We start from the raw sequence: 18,651 nt of genomic DNA, 5'->3' as shown, positions 1-18,651 counted from the left end.
TGGGTGCTGGGAATTGAACTCAGGACCTCTGGAAGAACAGCCAGTGTTCTTAACCTCTGAGCCATCTCTCCAGCCCCTTTATGCGTGTTTTTATTTTATGAGTGTTTTGCTTGCACGTGTGTCTGTGTGTCGTGTGTGTGCAATGCCGTGAGACCAGAAGAGAACATTAGTAGAACTAGAATTACAGATGTTTGTGAACCACCACGTGGGGGTTAGGACTCGAACCCGGGTCCTCTGGAAGAGCAGCCAGTGCTTTTAACCACTGAGCCATCTCTCCAGCTCAGAAATGGGAATTTTCTTTGCATTACACTGTAGTGGCTGGTGAGATTGTGGGTTTTGCAGCAGCCTTCCAGAACCGGGGTGGAAGTGTTTGCTGGTGGTTTCACTTTGGGCTTAGAGTGGGAAGAGGCATTGGGAAAGGCTAAGAAACAATGTAACACGACAAGAAATGATGAAAAGAATAAAAGTGAGAAAAAAAAAATGGAAGACAGACAGCAAGGGCCCAGGCTCTTCCACCAGGGCTCTGCCAGAGCCTGCTCCCTTCCCTTTGTGGTTGTGCTAATGTTTTCTTCAAATACTTAGCAACTGAGGCTTCCATTCTCCTTAGAGGAGGAAATGGGAGCAAGCAGAGTCACAGGCAGAGGGGCAGCCCTGGAGCCAGGAGGAGAAAGCCGCACAAGATGTTTTCTGTTTGGACGGGATAATTCGTGTGTTACCGCAGGCTGCATCACCCACATCTTAATGTTCTGACCCTTAGATGTCAGTCTTTCCTTCCTCCTGAACTGTTCCCTCCCTAGGTTTCTGGAGTTGACTGTTTTTTACTCTTTGCTCTTTTGGGGGCCCCACCACCCAGCTCCCAAATAAATGCACAGAGGCTTATTCTTTCTTATCAATGCCCGGCCTTAGCTTGGCTTGTTTCTAGCCGGCTTTTCTTAACTAATTACCCCATCGATCTTTTGCCTCTGGGCTTTTATCTTTCTCTAATCTACATACTTTTCTTTCTTTCTTACTCTGTTGCTGGTAGTGTAGCTGGGTGGCTGGACCCTAATGTCCTCCTCTCCTCCGTTTCTTGCTCCTTGATCTCCCTCTCCCCAGATTTCTCCTCCTATTTATTCTTTGTCTGCCAGCCCCACCTATCCTTTCTCCTGCCTAGCTATTGGCCGTTCATCTCTTTATTAGACCAATCAGATATTTTAGACAGGCAAAGAATGCAGCACATCTTTGCATCATTAAACAAATGTTCTACAGCATAAACAAATGTAACACATCTTTAAAAAATATTCTATGCTGGGCAGTGGTGGCGCACGCCTTTAATCCCAGCACTCAGGAGGCAGAGCTGGGTGGATCTCTGTGAGTCTGAGGCCAGCCTGATTTCCAGAGCAAGATCCAGGACAGACACCAAAACTACCCAGAAAAACCCTGTCTCGTAAAAAATAAAAATAAAAATAATACTCTACAACAGGTTTCTAACTGGTCACTGTGCTAATTAAAACCACCAGGGCCTCTCCAACCTCTCAGGTGAGTCTGAGAGTGAGCTTAAATCCCAGGGAACAGCATTTCTGTCTATATATGTTATGTATTTCTTCCTCTCAGTTCTTTCCGATTGAAGAGAATTCACTGAGCTACAAAGTCATGCTGATTACTGTTAAAATTGGTGGGAATTTATAGATTTGGTCTGGGCACCTGCCTTGAGCCCAATAGACCAAACCAACAGAGAAGGCAATGCCTGTCACTGACCACTGACCTTCCCTGGGCTGTAGAGACCCTGTAACCAATTAACTGGGTGACCGGCCAGGCTGTGGCCAATACTTTTGCTGTGTCTTTTTTTTTTTTTTCTTCAAATGTTGTCTTTTTTTTTTTTTTTTTTTTTTTTTTTGGTTTTTCGAGACAGGGTTTCTCTGTGTAGCTTTGCACCTTTCCTGGATCTCGCTCTGTAGACCAGGCTGGCCTTGAACTCACAGAGATCCGCCTGCCTCTGCCTCCCGAGTGCTGGGATTAAAGGCATGCGCCACCACCGCCCGGCAAATGTTGTCTATTGATGTGTGTGTGTGTGTGTGTGTGTGTGTGTGTGTGTGTGTGTGTGTGTGTGATTGTCTTGGCAGCAATGAATACAGTCGAAAGAGACTTGTGTCCTTCACTCAGGCTACCAGCCATTGCAACTGGAGTTTCCCCAGAAGTCACAAGCTGGGGAAGGAAAAGGCAGAAGCCTGGTGCAGCCGGAGGAGGAGCTTGTCTTCAGGACAGAAATTTCACAGTCCTGACCGGTGAGACAGGGACTCAGGCAGTGATGGGTGGGTGATGATGAGCAGGGCTCCGTCTTAACCAGGACTGCTTAGCTCTCTCTGCATACCTCTTGCCCTCTATTTAAACCTAAACTTCATCTCAGGACCTCAGAGATGGACTTGGGGGGGTCACTGGGCCTCTCGTTCCTCTTTCTAATGTAGCCATATTGAAGGAAGTCCCCCACCCCCACCCCTTTCTGGTTTTCAGTGTTACTTGTCTCTTTGTCTCTTCAGCTGGCCCACTGAGGATGTCTAGCTTGTCAGGACTTCCCGCCCCAGGCTCTGACTTTAATTAACACTATCAGTGACATCAGGCTGAAGTTCTCAGACTTTGCTCTGGTTCTGGGGACTCTCTAGGTCACCGGTCCTCTCTGTTTTATTTTACTTTGCTGGAATAAACTTAATTAAATTTAATCTTAAAAAAAAAAAAGCACTCAACACAGAGAGCTGGCGTGACAATGAAAACCCGTATTCCCAGCTACCCAGGAGTACTGTGGGGACCCTGGGGCTTCGGGGCCAACCTGGGCAGTACAGTGAGACTGTCTCAAAGAGGGAGAGAGAAGAGGTGGGGGAGGGGAGGGGAGAGGAGGGGGGAGAGAGAGCGAGACTTTGGTTGAAAAATGACTAAGTGGGAGGAAGTTTGTAGTTTCTCTGTCAGTACGTTTAGATTTAGAAAGTAATGGGTCCACCTACCTAATGACCATAAAAGCCTACCTGGGGTTTTGTTCCCAAGCTTGGGGACTTTTGTGTGATTTGAAAACTATCTCCATGTGATTAAAAAATAATAATAATAACTTCTGAAAAGCTACGCATTCCTCATCTCCACTCACATTTCCTAAACATGTCTTGTCGGGTCTATGATGTCTTAAAGCTCACACTCAAATGCGTCATATAAAAACATGAATGAATATCACTGAATGGTAGTCTGCTTTCATAGTCACCGTGAGTTTTCACCATAGTTGACATAAAGTAAAGCCGGGCGGTGGTGGCACATGCCTTTAGTCCCAGCACTCAGGAGGCAGAGGTAGGCGGATATCTCTGGGAGTTCAAGGCCAGCCTGGTCTACAGAGCGAGTTTTTCTAAGAAAAACCCTACCTTGAAAAACCGAGAGAGAGAGAGAGAGAGAGAGAGAGAGAGAGAGAGAGAGAGAGAGAGAGAGAGAGAAAGAGTCTGGATTTGAGTTTTACTCTGTAAAAATAACAGCAGTTATTTGCCTGGGTATGACCACATATAGCCTCTATGGCCAGTCTTGTAATGAATACTGTGCACACCCTTATCTAGGTTCTCGAATGGGTACTGCAATCCTGCCCAGGAAGGAAACATTTTAAGAAGAAATTTGGCCATGACCTTTAGTTCATACACTGTTTGTAATTTTGGTACAGTGCAGGCATTTGTACTATATCTTGATCAATATATATATATATATATATATAGTTATATATAGTTATATAGTTATATTATATTTGTATGTATTTATATATAGAGAGAGATAGTCTTTCATGCTTGCAGTGTCGTGAGGGGGAAAATGACATCTGATTGCTATCCAATCACAGACTGTGAGGAGGCATTTGAAGACAAGGAGCTTGGTTCCTAAGAGACCAGCCAGGATAACGGATAATAATGGAGATGCTATGAGTAATGATCCCTGGTGACTCAGAGCCACGGCGTTGGTACAGTCAGTAGCATGCTCTCGTGTGTGTCATCCTGTAACACTTCAGTGCTTGCCTTTGTTCTGATCAGTAAACCGAAAGCACCCCTTCCACTTTTCTGGGTGTGGTACAATGTGCTGCGTGGAGGAAATACTTTTTGTTGTGTTTCTCTCTCTCGTTTTTTTTCCGTGTGTGTGTGTGTGTGTGTGTGTGTGTGTGTGTGTGTGTGTGTGTGTGTGTGTGTTTTGTTATAGGGTCTCACTATGTAGTCTTGGCTAGCCTGAATTCAGTATACAGACCAGGCTGGTCTCGAACTCACAGAAACCCACCTGCTTTTGCCTACTGAGAGCCTTTTAGGAAACTCTTTCTTTTCCCTCCTCAGAGCTGAGAACTGAACCCAGGGCCTTGTGTTTGCTAGGCAAGCACTCTACCACTGAGCTAAATCCCTAACCCCACAGGAAACTCTTAATCCATGCTGCTGACAGTGTAAAGAACTAAGAATGTAGCTTAGTGTTTCACTGGCACGGGCATGTCCCTGGGTTTGATCCCCAGTACTATCAGAAGGAAGTAAGGAAGGCAGGCAGGCAGGCAGGCAGGCAGGAAGGAAGGAAGGAAGGGAGACAAACCAACAACAACAACAACAAAAAACTGTTATTAGTTGGGAAACTCTCTTGATTGGTCAACCAGTTCACTTCATGTGTTTCTAACATCTTAATGAGTGTGTGGCGCAACCACATTGTAGACTCGTGAATAAAAACCAGTGAATAAGGAGCTGGAGATGTGGCTACATGGGAGAGCCTAGCATTTGTGAGGACTTAAGTTCAGTCCTCACTCACACCCACACACACCCACACACTCACACACATATACACACATTTACATACACACACATACACACATACATACACACATATACATACATACACATATAAACACACACACACACACACACACACACACACACACAAACACTAGTGGATCCATTTTCACTACCTGGATATGTGTCCAGTTAAAGCCTTCATTGACCCCTCCAATCCTTCCTCAATCACTGGGCACATTTCTGTGTCCAGCTATAGGCTGTGAGGGTGAACAGACATGGACCAGGCTATGCCCTCATAAAGCTGACCATCCAGTAGGTACTGAAGAAGTCAGAGATAGAGAAAATACTGATCTGGCAGATCCTGAATCCTTTCTTTCGACAGGAGGGAAAGGGCACGTGATGTTCACAGCTTAACCGTGGAATTCCAGGAGAAGCCTTTCGGGTGTACACAAGCTAGTCTGTTCGTTACTAGGCTAACCCTGGGCACGCTGGGCTCTTAGAGGCAACATTGCCCTCTGTTTCACCATAGTCCACGGGACAGCATGGCTGCATGTAAGGTCTGAGTCTGACCTCAACTGATGATGGCCTTTCCAGCTGTTCCTTCCCTAGGTGCCTATGGGCTGACAGGGGGATAGCCTGAGTGATAGGGGGATGGGCTGACAGGGGGATGGACTGACAGGAAGCAGAGCAGAGAGGATTCCATGAAGGGGAGGCTAGACAGAAGGTCTCCACCGGCACAACCATCTCCAGAATGGCACAGGGGACCGACTGCTCTTGTTTGGAAAAAGTTGCTTTTCTGCCAAAGGTGACAGATACCCTGAACCCTGGGGTGTCACGGAGGCTTGCCCCACAGAGGAAACTCAACCTCTCTCTTCTCTGTAGGGAGCCGCCATGGACTCAGGCATTGTTGTTGGGCCAAAAAGAGCTGGAAAAAAAAAGTGACTCCGTGAACCAGGCTCTAGAATGGAGCTGATCACAGGGTAGACTGCGTGGTCCCACCGCTCACGGTCCTTTGTTCAGAGCTCAAGATTAGATATCTGTGACTGTGTGAGCAGAAACTTCTGGAAAATTATTTGGAAGAATTACTTGCCAGAGTTTATGGCTACTGTTCCTCACATGGTTGATTTTGGTGGCATGTCAGTGGCTCTGACGGCTTCTGACCCAGGACAAAGTGCTCGCTCTCTCTCTCTCTCTCTCTCCTCTCCACCCCCCCCATCCCCCCCCCCCCCCCCGTCCTTGGAGCCCAGTGCCCCCTGCTTGCTAAGTAAGTACTCTTTCATTGCACCCCCAGCTTGAAGATCGACACTTTAAACCCTTCTGGGTCCAAGGAGGTGCCTCAGCAGTTAGGAGCACACACTGTCTCGCAGAGGACCAGGGTTCAGTTCCCAGCACCCACTGGGAAGCTCACAACTGCCTGTAACTCCAGCTTCAGGGGAATTCGGTGTTTGGTTCTGGACTCCCCTGGTAGACTCACATGTACACAGATCTACACATGCATACACAAACACACAGGGGTACACGTAAATTAAAAAATACATCTTTGTTTGTTTTGTTTTTCAAGACAGGGTTCCCCCGGTAGCCCTGGCTGTCCTGGAACTCACTCTTTGACCAGGCCGGCCTCGAACTCAGAGATCTGCCTGCCTCTGCCTCTCAAGTGCTATGTTTAAACGTGTGCACCACCAACCACCCAGCCTCAAAAATACATCTTTGTTTAAAAGGGATTTTAAAGTCTCCTGTCAGAAGCCGCCTGAAGTTTGTAAACTTGCTTAATAAGTTAACTGGCCCCTGAACACAACAAGCCCAGCACACACATTCTTTTTAAATGGACCAAGGACACTGTGAAGACAAACAGATATGCAAATAGTTGATGGATTCTGCTTTTTTTCTTTTTCCCAGAGACAGGGTCTCACTATGTAGCTCTGGCTGTCCTGGAACTCATTATGTTGACCAGGCTGGCCTTGAATTTGAATTGAGATCCACCTGTCTCTGTATCCCAAGTGCCGGGATTCCAAGTGCCGGGATTAAAGGTGTGTGCCACCACACTAACTATTAAGAGTGTGTGTGTGTGTGTGTGTGTGTGTGTGTGTGTGTGTGTGTGTGTGTGTTTGTGTGTGTGTGTGTCCATAGAAACCAGAGGTGTGGAATCCCTTGGAGCTGAGTTACAGGTGGTTGTGAGCCGCCTGACATGGGTGCTGGGAACAGAACTCGGGCCTTATACAAGAGCAGTACATTCCTAACCACTGACCCATCTCTCCATTTCCATTGGTAGCTTTTATAATTGAACTGAAGAGTTTTGATCTCTTTTCTGTATGTTTATTTAATTGAAAATTCTTTTTTTTTTTTTTTTTTTTTTGAGACAGGGTTTTTCTGTTTAGTTTTTCGCCTTTCTTGGAACTTGCTTTGTAGACCAGGCTGGCCTCAAATTCACAGAGATCCACCCACTGCCTCCCCAGTGCTGGGATTAAAGGTGTGCACTGCCACCACCGCCTGGCTTGAAAAGTCATTTTTAATAACTTTTTAATGAGACAAGGTTTTTATATAGCCCAGGCTAGCCCCACACTTGCTGTATAACTGAGAATAACCACAGACTTCTGAGAGCTGGAACTTCAGGCACCAGACCCACACCAGCTTTATGTGATGCTGGGGACTGAACCAGGGCTTCATGCACACATGCTTGGCAATCACTTTACCACCTGGGCTACGTCCCCAGCCCCTGTTTTTTTAAATATACATCTTTAGTAGCTATTTAAACCACTCTTTGTTCTTTTACAATGTTTATTGCTAAAGATGCCCCAGAATATTGAGTGATTATATTTCAATATACAGATATGAACCTGCTGATGTTGCAGCTTCAAGGCGCTTTAGGATTCCCTACAGGTGTGATTTGGAATATTAGGACTAGACTGTCGTCCCCAAGATATGTGGCTGGAACAGAGTATGGCTTGAGGGAGAGAACGTCCTGGAAGGAAGGAATTGATGTAACTATTTGTAAAACATGGGAAAATGAATGAATGAATGAACGAACGAACGAACGAACGAACGAACGAACGAACGAACGAACGAATGAATGGAATTAATAGCTATGGAGTTGAAAATATAACTCAATGGCAGAGGGCATACCTACCACTTGGGAGGCCATAGGTTCAATCCTTGTGCTGAAAAAAAATCAGAGATTAATAAATATGATCTGGTATAGCGATACAAACCTATAACCCCAACACTTGGGAGACAGGCAGGAGGATCAGTGTATTACTTACTATTTTTGTGTTTGTTGCTGTGATAAAATACCATGACCAAAGGCAACTTGAAGAGCTTATTTTAGTTTAACATTTCCAGGGGGCTGGCTGTCCACAATGGTGGGGAAGGGACAGCGCGGGAGCATGAAGCTGAGCGATCACACCTCAGATGCACACAGGAAGCGGAGGGATCAGCCAGGAGGAAGTGGGGTGAGGCTATAAGTCCTCAAAGCCCATCCCCAGAGATGTATGTACTTCCTCCAGCAAGGCTGTTCTTCCTAAAGGTTCCAGAACTTTCCCAAAGGGCACCATCAACTGGGGACATGAACCTGTGAGGGAGGGACATTCCTCATTTAAACCACTACAATCAAGGCTTGAAGCTAGCCTGGTCTAGGTACGTGAGTCTACAGTGACACTCTCTCTATAAGTAAGGACGTAATTAAGGGTTGCTGTGGACCATAGAGAGAGGCACCAAAAGGGACATTTGGAGTGACTTCTCTTGCCTCCAACTTCTAATTTAGGATACCCAGACATCTGGCTAGTCCAGGTATCATTTATTTTGCCTAGTTAATCTTTTCATTGAAATTGGTCCTCATCCAGGGCCAGCACAATGGCTCAGCAGATAGAGGTACTTGCTTGCTGCCAAGCTTGATGACCCAAAGTTTAACCCCCCAGACCCTGCATGGTGGAAGAGAGAACTGACGCGTGCAAGTTTTCCTCTGCCCTCCACATGTGTGCTTTGAGTGTGTGTGTGCGCGCACACACACACAATAAATAAATAAACATAAATAATAATTTGTCCTAATTTTTAAAAAAGACATGTAATTTTTAGCCTTGTGGTTTTATTAAATATTCGTTAAAGTTCTGTATGTTACTTTGAAAGCCTTACTGTTTTCCTAACTTGGAGAACTTCCTCCCTCATACCTAAGGCTACAGGAATGTAATCGGCTAGCCCGTAATGAAGGCTTTAGCCTGTCAAAAGGTAGCTTGTTTTCTCCAACGTCTGCTTCCTAGACAGAGCGTTGGCTCACTGGGGCCAGGACTTGGCCGACATAAAGTGAACACAGGCAGAAGACGGAGAGAGGAGACAGGAAGCCTTGTCTAAACTGTGGGCACAGCAGAAGTCTTCAGGAAGGACACATTCAGGCTGAAGTTTTAAGAGTATGTTAAAAAAAAAAAAAACAACTGTAAGATTTGTGACTATAATGTAATATAAATGAGTTACACTTGTGACTGTAATATAATATAAATTATATATTGTTATATATACATATCATTATATCACTTTGGAGATGGCTATTAAAATGTGTGTGACATAGAGATGAAAATTCATCACTCCTGTAAATGTGACAAAGTATCTGTAATTAGGGACATCCACGGTGACACCACTCACCTGTCAGTTTTGGATGTTCTTATGCTGAAAGCTGTTTGAATGCTCAAGGGTTCTCTATAAAAGACCAATGGGATTTTGTGGGGGGGGGGGCATTGTTTGCTTTATAGTTTTGAGACAGGGCCTTACTTATATAACCTTGGCTGGCTTTGAGCTCACTATGTAGACCAGGCTAGCCTCTAGCTCACAGAGATCTGTCTGTCTCTGCCTCTTGAGTGCTGGGACTAAAGATGTGTGCCACCCTGCCCATGACCAACAATAAGGGTTGCTACTAGTGTAACTACTTTGCTGAATAAAACCGTTGGTGCTGTAACAGGATTGTGTGTTTGGCTCCTGGTCCATCACCACTCTGCTCAGCTAATAAAAATAGCACTGCTTAGCAGAGACATTTCTCTACCATGTCTCCTTTGGACCTGTCCTTCTCCTAGCTCCAAACACTGTGCAAACCATGTTCCTGACCTCGACTCTTCCTTTAGTTTTTCACTTTACTCAAGACCAGAATTGTCCTTCCCTAGAGAGCAAAACCACGGCATTATGTATTAGACCTTGTCCTCATCATCTTTAAGCTCATAATCCCCCCCCCCCACACACACATACATAGGGTTTCTCTGTATAGCCCTGGCTCTCCTGGATCAGGCTGGCCTCAAACTCAGAGATTCACCTGCCTCTGCCTCCTGAGTGCTGGGACTAAAGGTGTGCTCCATGCCCAGTGAGCTGATAATTCTTAAAACGATGTCTTCTGTTCTGTAGTCTTATTTTTAGATAAAAATGATCTTGGAAGGTGGGGAGAGCAACAGACTCCAGCTTACATTTCATCCATGAGAGCTTTTGAGAAGAACGACATACATATCTCAATGTGGGGCAGACAAGTGTCTGTGTGCTTCCCATTTGACCTTATACAATGTTAAGAATCCAGGCACTCAAGGGTCAAGACTAAACAAAATTGCTGGGTGGTGGTGGCGCATGCCTTTAGTTCTAGCATTCAGGAGACAGAGGCAGGCAGGTCTCTGAGTTCAAGGTGAGCCTTGTCTACAAAGAGTTTCAGGACAGTCAGGACTACACAGAGAAATCCTGTCTCCAGATAAACAAAACAAACAACAAAACAACAAAACAAAAATGACTAAACAAAATTTTGACTACATAGTAAATAGTAAGTAAAACTGGTATTGGAAAAACAAACAAACAAACAAACAAGGGCTGGAGAGTTGGCTCAGTGGTTAAGAGCACTGGCTGTTCTTCCAGGGGACCCGGGTTCAATTTCCATCACCCACATGGCAGCTCATAACTGTCTGTAACTCCATTTCCAGGAGATCTGGTACCTTCCCAGATGTATATGCAGGCAAAACACCAATGCACATAAAAATAGGTAAATCTTAAAAAAAGAAAAGAAAACCATCTAAAAGCAAACAACAACAACAACAACAGTGGGTGAGTAGTGATGAGGTACGCTATTGCCATAGTTTGAATACGAAACTCAAAGTTTGGCCACAGAAACTACAGCTCATGATCTTTAAAGCCTGTTGGGAGAAACTCACTCAACAGGTTACATTTTTTTACATTTACCTATTTTGTTGTGTGTGTATGTGTGCGTGCGTGCTTGCGTGCGTGCGTGCGTGCGTGCGTGCGTGTGCGTGTGTGTGTGTGTGTGTGTGTGTGTGTGTGTGTGTGTATGCCGCAGCATACATATGGAGATCAGAGGACAGTTTGTGGGACAGGGGCTCTCCTTCCACTCTGCGGACTCCAGAGACTGAACTGGGATGGTGAGGCTAGTGTCTCTACCTGCTGAGACATCTTTCCAGCCCTCAGCAGATTAAAACAAAACAAAACCCCCCAAACCAATTTCCCTGTTAGTGCATATAAAAGAGAGGCGGAGATGAGGATGATGGGGATGGGGATGGACCCAGAGCTTTGTGTGTGTTTTATTTAGGGTTTCTATTGCTGTGAAGGGACACCCTGACCACAGCAACTCTTATAAAGTAGACATTTAATTGGGGCCGGCTTACAGTTTCAGAGGTTTAAGTCCATTATCATCATGGCGGGACACGGCGGTGTGCAGGCAGACGTGGTGCTGGACAAGGAGCTGAGAGTCCTACATCTCGATCCACAGGCAGCAGAAGGAGTCTGTCCCACTGGCCGGACTTGAGCTTATAAGACCTCAAAGTTCACCACTAGTGACCCATTTCCTCCAACAAGGTCACACCTACTCCAACAAAGCCATGCCTGCTAATACTGCCACTCCCTATAGGGGGAGACATTTTCTTTCAAATGACCAGTGTGCTAGACAAGCGTCTACCACTGAGTTACACCTTAAATTCTACTTTGTCTGATATTGGTAGCAAGCACGATCTTAGATTTCCTTCTTTCTTCTCTCACTTTAGGAAGTGTCTAATGAAAAAGTTAAACTTTGCCCATTGAAGCCTTTGTTTTTAAATTACTATGAACGCCATATGGTTCATATGTATGTTTGAATATCATTAGGCGCTTACTCTGTTTCCTTTCTGCTGAATTTCCTTTCTCTCCAGGTGTCTGTTGAGTAAGTGAGGGAGATGTTGGTGCTGCTAGCATGCATCCAACTCTTGCTCAGGTGGAAAAAGAACGTGCCGCACAAGTGTGTACTTAAGTAGAGAATGGCTGGGTATGATGGCGCATGCCTTTATCCCAGCAATCAGTAGGCAGAGGCAGGTGGATCTCCATGAAGTCAGGGCCAGCCTGGTCTACAGAGTGAGTTCCAGGACAGCCTGGTCTACATAGAGTTCCAGGACAGCCTAGGCTACATAGCAAGTTCCAGGACAGCCTGGTCTACATAGTGAGTTCCAGGCTAGCCAAGGTGACACAGTGAGACCCTGTCTCAAAAAACAAAACAAATCAACCAACCAACCAACCAACCAAACAAACAAAAAACAATAAAAACAAAGTGGTAGAGAATGAGGAACGATGGGTAAAGTACCCGTCATGCAAGCATGAGAGACTGAGTCTGAATCCCAAACACCCACATAAAAAGCTGGTGGTTGCATCTACAATCCAGGAAGTGGGCAGTGGAAATAGCCCTGGACCTTACTGACCAGCCAGCCTCCCCAGAACAAGGTCCAGATACCAGTGACAGACCCTACCTCAAAACGTGGAAAGCCAATGGAGGACGACAGCCACTAATCTCTAGCCCCCACATATATGAGCACCGACATATATGTGATCAGCACACACATGTGCACACACTTTCAGGAACACACACACACACACACACACACACACACACACACACACACACACACACAGTAAGAATGAGGTCAAAGTCAGCCACTCTTACATTTCTCCTGCTTTGCCTGAGTAAAATCCGGGAAGGTTCTGGCAGATGAATTCTGGTCTTTTGGTTGTTATCCATGTTCTCCTGGCCTGTCACAAAGGAACAAAGATCAGGGAACTAAGAAGAACAAGAGAGCTGGAGTGTGTGTGTGTGTGTGTGTGTGTGTGCGCGCGCGCGTGCGTACATGTTTATGTCATATGTGTTGGATCTCCCAGAGCAACCAGCCATGGGTGCTGGGACCCACGCTTGGGTCCTCTGGACAAGCAGCACTCTCTAAACCAAGGAGCCACCTCTCCAGCCCTTCAGCCGTGAATTCTGATGAAAATTCTTTTACATTTCCTTCTTCCCCTCCACATTCTCTCCACTGAGGTAATAACAACAAAGGCTGGAGAGCTCTTCAAGAGAACTAATAAGTAGTGTTAGAGGGAGGTTCATTCATTCCTTGTTCATTCATTCATTCATTCATTCATTCACTATTGAAATGCCTGGTTTGGGATACACCAAGACATAAACCCCTGAGAAGCTGACATTCTACTGTGGGGGTGAGGGAGGGTGGGACAATGAACAATATGAATACATTTAAAAAGCTCGTGATAAAGTTATCGATTCTGTGGGGGGGCGGGGATGACGGACTAGGGCAGCGTAAGTAGACTAGAGTACTGTGAGTGGGGCTGAGCTGGCTGCAGCCGCGAAGATGGGGGAGCCGGGAGCTGTGGCTCTGTGACATAGTTTGCCTAACGTGTGTCCCGGCGAGACCAGCAGTTTGGGTGGTGGCCGGGAGGGGTGACATTCCCTAAGGACTATAAGGAAGTGGGAACTAGCCGAAGGGCAACCCGGGGAAGAGCTTCCGGGCAGAGACGGAGCAAATGTCCTCAGATGGGTCTGCTGTGCTCCTTAGCTAGCAGCAAGGCCACCATGGCTGGGACAAAGGAGACTACGTGAGAAAGGACACAGATGTCATCGGTCCCCGAGGGAATGTAGCTGAGTCAGAAGGGGGTGCTGTGGCAGGGCTTCAAGGGGTCACTTGACAGGCTCGCGCTGGCTGTGGAGAATTGGTGGTTTGAGGACAGGCTGTGGGGTGCAAGGGAGAATGTGGGGAGATCCTTGGTGGGGGCGCTGCCGTAGGTGGGTTCTGGATGTTTGGAAGAGTCAGCCAAGTACCCTGCCAGACTAGAAAGGCAAGAGGAAGAAGCATCAATAATGACCTCAGGATGCCACACATGAGCAAATGGGAACACAACGTGGGGCTGAGTGACGATTGGCTGTTTCAGACATAGGGAGTTCACGGGGTCTCCTGGAGTCCTCTGAATGAATGAGTTATATATGTAGTGAACACAGGGAGTTCACAGGATCTCCTGGATCCCTCTGAATGAATGAGTTATATATGTAGTGACCATAGGGAGTTCACAGGATCTCCTGGAGCCCTCTGAATGAATGAGTTATATATGTAGTGACCATAGGGAGTTCACAGGATCTCCTGGAATCCTGGATGAATGAGTTATACATGTAGTAGACGTAGGGAGTTCACGGGAATCTCCTGCAGTCCTCTGGATGAATGAGTTATTCATGTAGTAGACATAGGGAGTTCACAGGATCTCCTGGAATCCTCTGGATGAATGAGTTACATATGTAGTGACCCAATCTTTCTGTTCTGAGTCTGTGTTCTTTCACTACACTCCAAGGTAGCTAAGAAAACAAGCCTGGAAATTCAAATCCCCTAACATGAAGACCCACTTTAAACCTAGCACATAAGGCCAGGCAGAGTCCACCACGGGGCTCCCCCGGCCACTCCCCATGTGCTCAGAACTTTGGCTGTCTCTCCACGTGAGTGGGCCAGTCCTCCTTAAGTGTGTGAGAAGGACCACTGTCTCACCTCTTTTTATAGTCGTATACCATAAACACTACTTTGATTCACATGTGGTGGCGTATGCCTGGAGTCCCAACAACTCAGGAAACTAATCAGAAGGATTCTAAGTCAGAGGCTAGCCTGGGACCTGAGCCAGATCCTGCTTCAAAACAATAAATAAAAATGGAGGAACTAAGGATATAGCTTAGTGACTGAGCCCTGGCAGCCCCCCTTCCCATCACCCTATGAAAAAGGAAAAAAAAAAAAACTTTTGTAAACTATAAAATCAGGAACTGGGACTTGGTTTGACTCACTAACTCTGTGGGTAGGAAAATCACTGAAAGGTTTGGACACTCAGACTGCTGTGCGCATCTCCACCAGGGGGGGCAGTGTTGGGAGGGGACGAAGTAAGTGTGATGACCTGGAGAAACCTCAAGGTGGCAGATCCTGTCAGAGTTCTCCGGAGCCATAGAGAAATGTCATGGGAAGAGTGGAACTGTGTGTGGCTCATGGATTCCTCAGCCTTTCAGTGTAGGGAGCAGAGGAAACCCGGAGTGAGTGCAGCCCTGAGTGTGGGAAGTCCTGAGTGTGGGAAGTCCTGAGTGTGGGAAGTCCTTAGTGTGGGAAGTCCTGAGTGTACGAAGCCCAGAATGAGTGCAGTCCAGAATGAGTGCAGCCCAGAATGAGTGCAGCCCTGAGTGAGTGAAGTCCTGAGTGAGTGAACTCTGAGTGAGTAAAGCCCTGAATGAATGAAGTCCTGAGCGAGTGCAGCCCTGAGTGAATGAAGTCCTGAGTGAGTGCAGTCCTGAGTGAGTAAGGTCCTGGGTGAGTGAACCTGGGGTGAGTGCAGTCCTACATGATGAACTCTGAGTGAGTTGGGTCCTGAGTGAGTGAGGGCCTCTGTGAACTGCACTGTGGACATGGCCAATTGCGCATGGCCAATCCAAGGACTCCCAGGCCCAGGCCCAAACCCTTTCCCATGTGGCCCAGGCTCAAGGAAAAGCAGAGCTTTCTCAGGAGTCCACAGGAGTGTCCACGAGTGACTGAGCAGTGTGTGTGTAAGGCCTATGACTATGACTTCCTCCTCCTGGATGTTTACAACCTAGAAGAACACATACACACACACACACACACACACACACACACACACACACACACACGTGCTGTATGTAACAAACACCCTGAGGTTCTGGGTTGCAATGGTTTAGAAAACCCTTACCCAGCCAGCTTTACTGTACAAGTGTCTGTGCTTTCTACATTCCCGTGCTCACACCTACTCAGAGCTGCAGGACCCAAGCTGCTGGGGTCTCGGCATTCCGGAACGTTATTGAACTACTGGGGATGAGACAGTCTCAGGCTCGCCATCCCTGAGAGGAGAGCTGAGTCCAAGCCCTGGATGTCTGCCTCATGATGTTCCTCATGAGTTCAAAGAATGGCTTTGTATGCGGCTGAAGAGCTGTCTGTCTATTGGGTCACTCCACAATAAAGCAGGACCCGCAGGACCTCCCCAACCCCATCCCTTATAGTTTCTTTCTTTCTTTTTTCTTTCTTTCTTTTTTTTTTTTGGTTTTTTCGAGACAGGGTTTCTCTGCGTAGCTTTGCGCCTTTCCTGGAGCTCACTTGGTAGCCCAGGCTGGCCTCGAACTCACAGAGATCCGCCTGGCTCTGCCTCCCGAGTGCTGGGATTAAAGGCGTGCGCCACCACTGCCCGGCAAAAGCAGTGAGGACTCGGGCGTCACCCCGAATCGTTATTTTCCTTACTCATAAATTTAAGGCATCCCTTATAGTTTCTTACCCATGCCTCCAGATGTGTGGTGTGTGAATTCGAAAGAAAATGGGCCTTGTATGTGAGACCGGTACAAGGCATCATGGGATGTAAGGGGCACATGGGTATATACAGATGGGTTGGAAGAAAGGTCTTCTGTATTAGTCAGGACAAAAGCGATTCTTATCCGAGCCAGAGTATGCCCAGCTCATCTGGAGGCTACATCAAAGTCCACAGGCACATCCCTGGTGCGGACTGTACTAGGGTCTGCTCAGAAGACCAGCATCCCACTCTGACGGCTGTCTGTCTGTGCATAGTGTGCTAGGAAACTATGCACATGGATTGGGAGAGGCGGACCAGGATGACTTGGGGACAGTCAATGGTTGACTCCAGATGGCTTTGTCCGGGGCAAGCTGGAACCCACAGTCTCCTCATGCAGCTCTCTCCTGTGGTGTTCAGGCGTCTGGAGCTCTACTACTGCAGGTTTCCTCTAGAGCAGGGGTTCTCACCCTTCCTCACACGGCGACCCTTTAATACAGCTCCTCACGCTGTGCTGACCCCCAACCACACAACGATTTTCATCATTACTTCATAACTGTGATTTTTACTACTGCTGTGAATCGTAACGTATCTATCTGATAAGCAGGATGGTCTCAGGAGACCCCCCCCACTCCACCCCACCCCGTGAAAGGGTCATGTGACTTCAAAGGGGTCACAACCCTCTGCGGGAGATCCTCATACATCACACTTGAGTGTGAACTCTCCCTCACGGATGAGAGCGCCTTCTTCCTACCAATTCATCTTGAAGCAGAACTGGGGAGCTGGGGTGGGGGTGGGGGATGATGGAGAGGAGTTAATAGGCACAAGGAGGACGGGACAAGGGATACTGCGTAACTGAGCATGCGCAGTGATGGGGAACACAAAGGATGGTGAAGGACAAAGCAGGCCACTTTGCACTTGGTGGGAGTTTGCTCTCAGTTGGACCCGATTCTATGCCCCCAAGACTGACCTGGTAAGACCTACGCACACTGTTGGAACCCACTAGGTTTCCTAGTGGCTGTGCCCAGCGGGAGTGCATAAGAGGTTGATTGGACCACCGGCCTGGGTACCAGGTGACTGTAACTAGCAAGGGGGAGGTCTTTTGCTCCACCCCTTGGCATTGTTATAAATAGCCCTTTGGAATAAAGCTCTGGACCCGTTTGGATAAGGATCCAGACCCACCTGAGTCTATCCTGTTTTCTCCTCTCTATTTCTAACTTTAGTCTCTTATCCCTCATTCAAGAGTTCCTGGGGTAAGTCAGTGTGGGGGCTGGTTCTCCACATGCCTCGTGCACGGACTGCAGGCTGATTTCTAACCGAGGAAAGAGGAAGTGCAGAAACAGGAAACTGGCTGAGGGCAGAGTCAGACCCAGGAAGAGGAAAATGAAGACACATGCATGGTACAGATGATTCCGTTTGAAAGAGGAAACCTTAAAAGTTAAACATTTAGCCGGGTGTGGTGATATTTTGTGCTTTAACAAATAAATCTTGCCTGGAGATCAGAGTGCAGACCCAGCCACTAGTCAACCATAGAGGCCAGGCAGTGGTGGCACACACCTTTAATCCCAGTACTAGGGAGGTGGAGACAGGAGGCGATAGAGAGGAATATAAAACGGGAGGAGAGAGGACCTCAGCTCTCTTTCAGTCTGGGGATTCCTAGAGGTAAGAAGTCTTTCTAGTGGCTGCTCTGCTTCTCTGATCTTTCAGCTTTCACCCTGTTATCTGACTCTGAGTTTTTATTATTAAGACCAATTAGGATTGTGCTACACTGTGGGGCATTTTCCCACCAACCCCATAGCTCCCCAGAGTTTTCTTGAGTGCGAGCAGCAGGAAATATTACATAGAAGGATTTAGATTGTGGAGATACACAGAAAATAAAAGCCTCGAGAGGGCCTGGAACCTATTCCAACGGGCCCCAACTGTCTCTGGCCCAGGGTTTTTATAAAGACGCCAAGGGGTGGAGCAAAAGACCTCCTCCCCCAGCACAGCCAAGTGCAGACCATCTCAGACACCTGCACTCAGGCCCGTGGTCCTGATCATCCTCTATGCAGATCTGCTGAATAAAGCCATGAGGAACCTGAGAACGGGCTCCCACACTACACACCCCTGTACCCCTGTAATCCCAGCACTCTGGAGGTGAAGGCGAGAGACTGCAGCATCCTCAGTGACACATCAAGGCCAGCCTGGGTCCGTGGCACCCCATCTCAAAACAAGCAAACTTACCGTGCCTTGAGTGACTAATGTTGCTCAGAAATAAACTTTCAAGCATTGGTGCTTTTAAAACAGCAAGTCTTTGGGGGAGTATTTAAAAAAAAAAATAGAA

At 47.1% G+C, this 18,651-nt stretch overlaps 1 non-coding gene across 1 annotated transcript; it reads right to left on the bottom strand.

Moving 5' to 3' along the window:
* Positions 1 to 16,153: 16,153 nt before the first annotated feature.
* On the bottom strand, positions 16,154 to 16,302 carry LOC121823834 (U12 minor spliceosomal RNA). Its single transcript, XR_006065479.1, has one exon. It is a non-coding gene; the product is annotated as a U12 minor spliceosomal RNA (small nuclear RNA).
* Between the last annotated feature and the right edge of the window lie 2,349 nt (positions 16,303 to 18,651).

Source organism: Peromyscus maniculatus, chromosome 18, assembly GCF_049852395.1.
Source record: "Peromyscus maniculatus bairdii isolate BWxNUB_F1_BW_parent chromosome 18, HU_Pman_BW_mat_3.1, whole genome shotgun sequence".
NCBI lineage: Eukaryota > Metazoa > Chordata > Mammalia > Rodentia > Cricetidae > Peromyscus > Peromyscus maniculatus.
The sequence above is the reverse complement of the archived record's forward strand: the minus strand, read 5'-3'. Positions and strand labels throughout refer to the sequence as shown.